Raw genomic sequence first — 7,444 nt, forward strand, 5'->3', positions numbered from 1 at the left:
ATGCACAGAAATGTTAGCTCCAAATGGACACCAGTATTTTCCCATCTTCTAGCAAAAAAAAGAACGCTGTTCAATTAATATATGTCAAAGTAAAATGAAAAAGTACTAAATCATCAAAGCTCTTTTATTCTAATTAGTTACAGAAGAATTCACCAACGTTAGTAGTAAAGAGGTCTGGTATCTCTCACTTGGTCTCTCCCTTCTTGCTGAACATTTCCCAGTCTCCTGAAGGCTCTGATAGCCCAAAGGAAAATTAATCTAACTCCCAAGCCAGGCAGAGAGAGCACTACAGTCTGAAAAGATGATGTTGGAGTACATATTCTAGGAAGATGCTTCAGTTGCCCATTTTCCTGGAAGGATCTCCAGTTTTCTCTGAGGACCTAGAACTCATTCTCTCAATTTGTTTCTTCCTAGAGTGTCCCATGTTGGACTCCACAGTTATAATTCTTAGTGCTTCTCCTTCAGAACCGCACTAAACCATCCCTAAGGACACAGCCAGCCTCAGGAGATCTGGAATAAATCCAGTCCTAACTTTATAAACTCAGACTCATGGGACAAAAAATAAAGTTAATGTGCATATATGGGGGTCCATTCTGAATTTACAGCATTGATCTGGGTTGCACTGTACCTACCAACAAATTGAAGCCAGCTCTGGCACATTTTTAAGTAAATAACTATGCACAAAGAATGTACTAATTATTTTTTAAAACATGGCATATGCATGTATCTGTGTGCATATATTCTAGTATAAATAGACTAACATTCTCCTTAGAATTACAGCAAAATTCCCAGGTGTGACACAAAAAGACTGCATTTTGTTTTTTTAAAAAAACCTTTCAGGTCTATTCAGTCTGGATAAGGACGCAAACAATGTGCTTCTGGTTCTTCATGTCTCTTCTTGTGTGAACTAATGGAACAGTTGGTGGGATATCACAAATCAAATGACATGAATTTGAATTAATGATGGGAGAGGAGGGTCCCAAAGGAAAAGTGGTGTGGTAATATAAAACAAGAAAATGGATACAAAGCAAAGAGCGATACATGTTTGTATGTATAAACACGTACAAACATATATTACAGGATGTTAATACTTTTTCATTTCCTCATATCCTTATACCATACTAGTTTTGGCCCTGAGTAATTAGAAGCTGAATTTAGGTTAATAAATTATTTTACATAAGATATGATTTTAATTTTTCAACCTCTGATTCACGCAGCTCACCACCGCCCCCCATGCCTCCCACCTATCACTCCAGTCTTCAATCCTTCTTTAACCCAGAACAACTCTGACCAAGAAGAAAAGTATGTCTGCATTTCAGAACAAAACTAACCTTCAGGTATCCAAAGGTGACTCAAAATCAGGTCACAGGAAAACAAAGAGAAGGAGAAACAATAATCAAAGACAGCATAAAGCTAGCTCTAGTGTATAAAATGCTAGCTCTTTTTATTTCCCTTGCAAAATAACCACCTATTCTAGGATCTTAGGTGCTCAGAGAAATAAGTGTTTAATCCTTTCTGATCCACAGGATTCTGCCTCAACCTTTCTCTCTTTGTTGTTCTATCTGGCTCTATACCTCAAAATTAATACTTGAATAAAATGTGCTTCATTTTTGACCCCCAATCTCCTCCCCCTTTTCTTCCTTCCTTTTCTTGCCCTTTAATTAAAGCTCCCAGATATGGTAACACCTAATAAGAACCTTATATACTTCATGAGAGCCTATTCAAGAAGCAACTGGCAAGGTTACTCCCTGCACACCTGGGATAAGTGTAATTAGGTCCCCTTTTGGTCTGAATAAATGTTCATAAGGGAGTACTGGTTCCCCAAAATTCTTTAACCCTCAAGGAAGAATTTCAAAATTCCTCTGTGTAATCAGCTTGCATATAAACATAAATGTAAAAGGCCCTAGCTGGTTTGGCTCAGTGGATAGAGCATCGGCCTGCAGACTGAAGGGTTCTGGGTTGGATTCTGATCAAGGGCATGTACCTTGGTTGTAGGCTCCTCCCCAGCCCCGGGCCTTGGTCAGGGCTCCTACAGGAGGCAACCAATCAATGTGTTTCTTTCACATCAATATTTTTCTCTGTCTTTCCCTCTCTCTTCCTCTCTCTCTAAAAATCAATGAAAATATATCCTCGGTGAGGATTAAAAAATAAAAGTAATAAAAAATTAAAAATAAACATAAACCTAAATGGCTGCTCATCTTACAAGACTATCTATTCCAGTCCTCTGTAAACTAAGGTTAAGGCAAGAAAAAAATTAGAAGTATATTGTACTCTAGAGAAATCTTAAATCCTGCCATCTATCTCTTCAGGGACAGAAATCTTAGAAAAGATTGAATATCCACCCTCACTTATATTTCTTCATCTCCATCTTAAGTGACTATCTTAGATGCATAAACAATAATTGCTTGTTTTTTCATGTCACTGAGGTGTTGAGGTTATTTGTTACGCAGCATTATTTCAGGAATAGGTGATTAATACATGACCTATATACTGATTTTTAATACCTGATCACCCATCCCACTTCTATGCCAACATTCCTTAAAATGGCAATTTATTATTTACCACGTCAAGTCAGAATTTTCAAAAATTAGTTGAAAGATAATGAATCAACTATTGGGTATATAGCTATGTAATTATATTAATAGGTAGAAACAGAAAAGCAAAAGTAAAATGATAAAATGATAAAAGTAATATAGATCAATGGAATAGAATAGAGAACCCAGAAATCGACCCAAACCACTATGCCCAATTAATATTTGACAAAGGAGGCAAGTGCATACAATGGAGTCAAGACAGTCTCTTCAATAAATGGTGTTGGGAAAATTGGACAGATACATGCAAAAAGATGAAACTAGACCACCAACTCACACCATACACAAAAATAAACTCAAAATGGATAAAGGACTTAAATGTAAGATGGGAAACCATAAAAATACTAGAGGAATCCACAGGCAACAAAATCACAAACATGTGCCGAAAGAAATTTCTTCTCTGATACTGCTCCTAGGGCAATGGAAACTAAAGAGGAAATAAACAAACGGGACTACATCAAAATAAAAAGCTTTTGCACAGCAAAGGAAACCATCAACAGGACAACAAGAAAGCCCACTGCATGGGAGAACATATTTGCCAATGATATCAACGATAAGGGTTTAATCTCCAACATTTACAGGGAACTCATGCAACTTAACAAAAGGAAGATAAACAATCCAATCAAAAAATGGGCAACGGACCTAAATAGACACTTTTCAAAAGAGGACATACAGAAGGCCGAAAGACATATGAAAACATGCTCAAAGTCACTAATTATACAAGAGATGCAAATCAAAACGACAATGCGGTGTCATCTCACACCTGTCAGAATGGCCATCATCAACAAATCAACAAACAACAAGTGTTGGAGAGGATGTGGAGAAAAAGGAACCCTTCTGCACTGCTGGTGGGAATGCAGACTGGTGCAGCTACTGTGGAGAACAGTATGGAGTTTCCTCAAAAAACTAAAAATGGAACTCCCATTTGACCCAATGATTCCACTTTTAGGAATATATCCCAAGAAGCCATGAACACCAATCAGTAAGGATATATGCACCCCTATGTTCGTAGCAGCACAATTCACCATAGCTAAGATTTGGAAACAGCCTAAGTGTCCATCAGCAGATGAGTGGATTAAAAAACTGTGGTACATCTACACAATGCAATACTATGCTGAGGTAAAAAAGAAGGAATTATTGCCATTTGCAACAGCATGGATGGAACTGGAGAGCATTATGCTAAGTGAAATAAGCCAGTCAGAGAAAGATAAATACTACATGATCTCACTCATTTGTGGAATATAGAGAACAACATAGACTGATGAATAGGGACAGATCCAAAGACAGAGTAACAGCGATCAGACTATCATTCCCCAGAGGGAAAGTCGAGGAGGGAGGGGGTAAGGGGATGAGAGCATGAGTGGGGGGGGGGAGGTTGGGGGTTAATGGGAAATGAGGACACATTTGTAATACCTTAACCAATAAAGAAAATTAAAAAATAAAAATAAATAAAAAATAAAAGCAAGGTAACAAGGAAAAAAAAGTAATTATAACTCAAAACATCACTTATAAAGTTTGTAGGTATTACTGTATACACTCTTCAGGGTAAACAAATCAAATTAGAAGCAATGTATGGCAAAGTTTCTTTACTTTTTCTCTTCAAAATATTCATATAAAAATGCTACTAATCAAAATGCCAATAAAATTATAAAATGATAAGTGACTGCAATTATTATAAACAGCTTCATTTGCATTGAGGTATTTAATTCATACTTATTTACATCATATGCATAAAAGAATCATTAGTAAGGTATACACAAAAAAGCCAGTTTTTCCTTTGAGAATTCTTACCAGCTAAGTCTAATCTGTGCTTGGGGAAATTAACTATAAGTAAATGAGCAAAATAGGGGGAAAATAGGTAATATTCATCTCATTCAAATCTATTATCCATTTTTTTGTGGGTTAAAGAAGATTATACTTATTAAATTAGAATCCTTGGGAGGCTCAGGAAAGAATATAAATATAAATATATATATATATATATATATATATATATATATATATATATTTAACATCACAGTAAGTCTTTTAAATGAGGACCTCATTTTTACTGCCACTGCACAATAAGGACATCTTACTTTATATGTTTACATATAGTATATTTAGTATCTCTAATAACATCAAATGGTAAATATCCCTAATTGTCTCTAAACTTTATGTAAATTTTTATTAAATATCTATGTATATACATTTTTGATTCACTAAAATAAAAAGTATATATTACTAATATTAATAAATATTGGCCACAAATACCAAAATTATTATATCAAACTTTAATTGAAGTGAAAAAATAAATGATAATGAAATCTATGTAAGAAGATACATTAAACAGTTTTTCTTGTTTTTGTACTTGAGTTCCTATAACCATAGACTGAAGTACTTACTGTGAATTCTATATTTATTCATATATTTAATCAACAAATGTATTAAGTGGCCACACTTATGACTCTTTCACTTCTCCAATTATATGAACATGAAAAACAATGACTGATTTCTGGGATTACAAGAAGGGAATGTCTCATCATGGCCATCAGTCATCACTCTGATTTAAAAATGTATGAAGCAAAATTGACAACTAGAGGAGAACATGATTTCTATGTTCCCATCAGTATATCAGTATTAGATCTTAGGAATCACATCATTAGGGAAATCCAGAGTTAAACCCTCTAATGTAACTTTGAATGAATCATATATGATGTATAATCACCAAGCATAGGCACTTGAATATGATATTGCTTCATTATATACTACCAATTATAAATAAAGGCTTCTCAAATTATATTCCATAATAAAACACTCTGTTATTAAAAGACCAGATAAAACACAGACAAAATATTCTCAACAACATTTTATAAGAATTCACCCAAGTCAGACTACAAATATCTAATATTACTCTGTTATATAAATCAAAGATATGAAGCATAGATTAGTCATAACAGCTGTCTTGAAAAATAAATCTGATTTATTCATTTAATAAGCAATTGTTGGCACTGAACAGGTCACTGCTGAGTTGGGAATGTAAATATGAAAAATATAAGTATAGTAGCAGAATTTCTAATAAAGGAGATGCTTTCTGGAATATAATGCATTATGGATTCCTAAATCTATGTTAATATGATGAAATGACAAACCACAATTTCTTATGATTTATTCTTTACTATGTGACTTTAGAGTTTTCTTCCCTTCAGCATGTCTATTACTAAGTAAACAATTCTTATTACTTTAAAACAATGAGAATAAAATAAAATGTGGAATGGCAGTCCCTGATATTATTTTACCGCTACAACGGCACTTTTACAGTTTATAACCATTGCAATTATGTTTGCAAACTCTCCCAAGGTTAACTATGTAAAGATATTCATATTGCTGTGTACCATAATTGGGGTTGTTTGATATGCATTTTGCTCATCTAACTTAGAAATGTAACATCAAAAACTTGGTCCATAAACTATCTGCCTTTGTAGATCTTACCTTCAGATACAATGTCAATTTTGATGTAAAAAGTAATATTTAATCTCCTTTTTATAAGTGAATTGCATAATATTAATTATTTGATTACACTGTTCATTTTTTAAATGAGAATGAAGTGTCTAAGAAATGGATGACAAATGCATGCTAAAAGCAGTTTATAAATTACATACGAAAGTTTAAAGGGTTTCAAAAATAACCTACTTTCAGAGCAAGTCGGGGGCGGGGGGAAGATTAACTGGGGAATTTATATGCACATGTTCATAGCCCATGGACACAGACAATAGTTTGGTGAAGGCCTCTGTGGGGCAGATGGAGGGTAGAAGGGGGTCAATGGGGAAAAAACACACAAGGGACATCTATAGTATTTTCAACAATAAAGATAAATTTTAAAATCTATCCAACATAAAGATGGAAAGAGAAAAAAATACAGCTCTAGCTAGTTTGGCTCAGTGGATAGAGCGTTGGCCTGCAGACTGAAGGGTCCCGGTTTTGATTCCGGTCAAGGGCACATGCCGGGGTTGAGAGCTCGATCCCCAGTGAGGGGCATGCAGGGGGCAGCCAATCAATGATTCTCTCTCATCATTGATGTTTCTATCCCTCTCTCCTTCTCCTTTACTCTCTGAAATGAATCCTATATAATAAAGAACTAATATGTTAATGGTCATCACACCGTCATGCCATAATGACTGATTGTTAATGGTCGTCACACCATCATGCCATAATGACCGATCAGCAGGGGGCTGCAAGAGCAGCGAGGCCCGCCAGGGTGGCCATGCGAGGAGGCGGGAGGCAGGAGGTGGGGAACCTCCTTGCGCGATTTCAATTGTGCACTGGGCCTCTAGTAAAAATATATTTTAAAAATCCATTACACAAGAATTTAAATGACCAAACATGAAAATCTATACTATAGCTCTTAAGATAGTCTCTTTGTGACTGTTACATAGATAACTATATATGATGCGTGGTACAGTCCTTCACTTAACAAGGATATATTTTTTGAATATTTACATTTAACTTTTTAGGGAACATGTCTAAGGATTTCACAAATCATTGTGTGATAATCAACATTAGTGTCAAAAGACTAAACAATGTGGTTCTAGGTAAGAGGCAATTAAAATTTTCCCACTTTAGTTACATTCAAGTATTCTTTTTTTTGCGAGCTGAGTCATACTATGTCTCTACTTTCTAGAACTGACCCTTATGCAGGAACCAACAGTATAGCATATAATTTAAAATGAGCCAATCTACAATTTTTATTCTCCCCTCATGGAGTGGATGAGCCATTCAGGTAAATCACAGCCAAGCAGACTCAACATAGATATATTTGGTTGAATTATCAGATTATGAACTTCCTTATTTTCTCTTATACTAGGTGCTGTAAT

Source organism: Myotis lucifugus, unplaced genomic scaffold, assembly GCF_000147115.1.
Source record: "Myotis lucifugus unplaced genomic scaffold, Myoluc2.0 scaffold_326, whole genome shotgun sequence".
NCBI classification, from domain to species: domain Eukaryota; kingdom Metazoa; phylum Chordata; class Mammalia; order Chiroptera; family Vespertilionidae; genus Myotis; species Myotis lucifugus.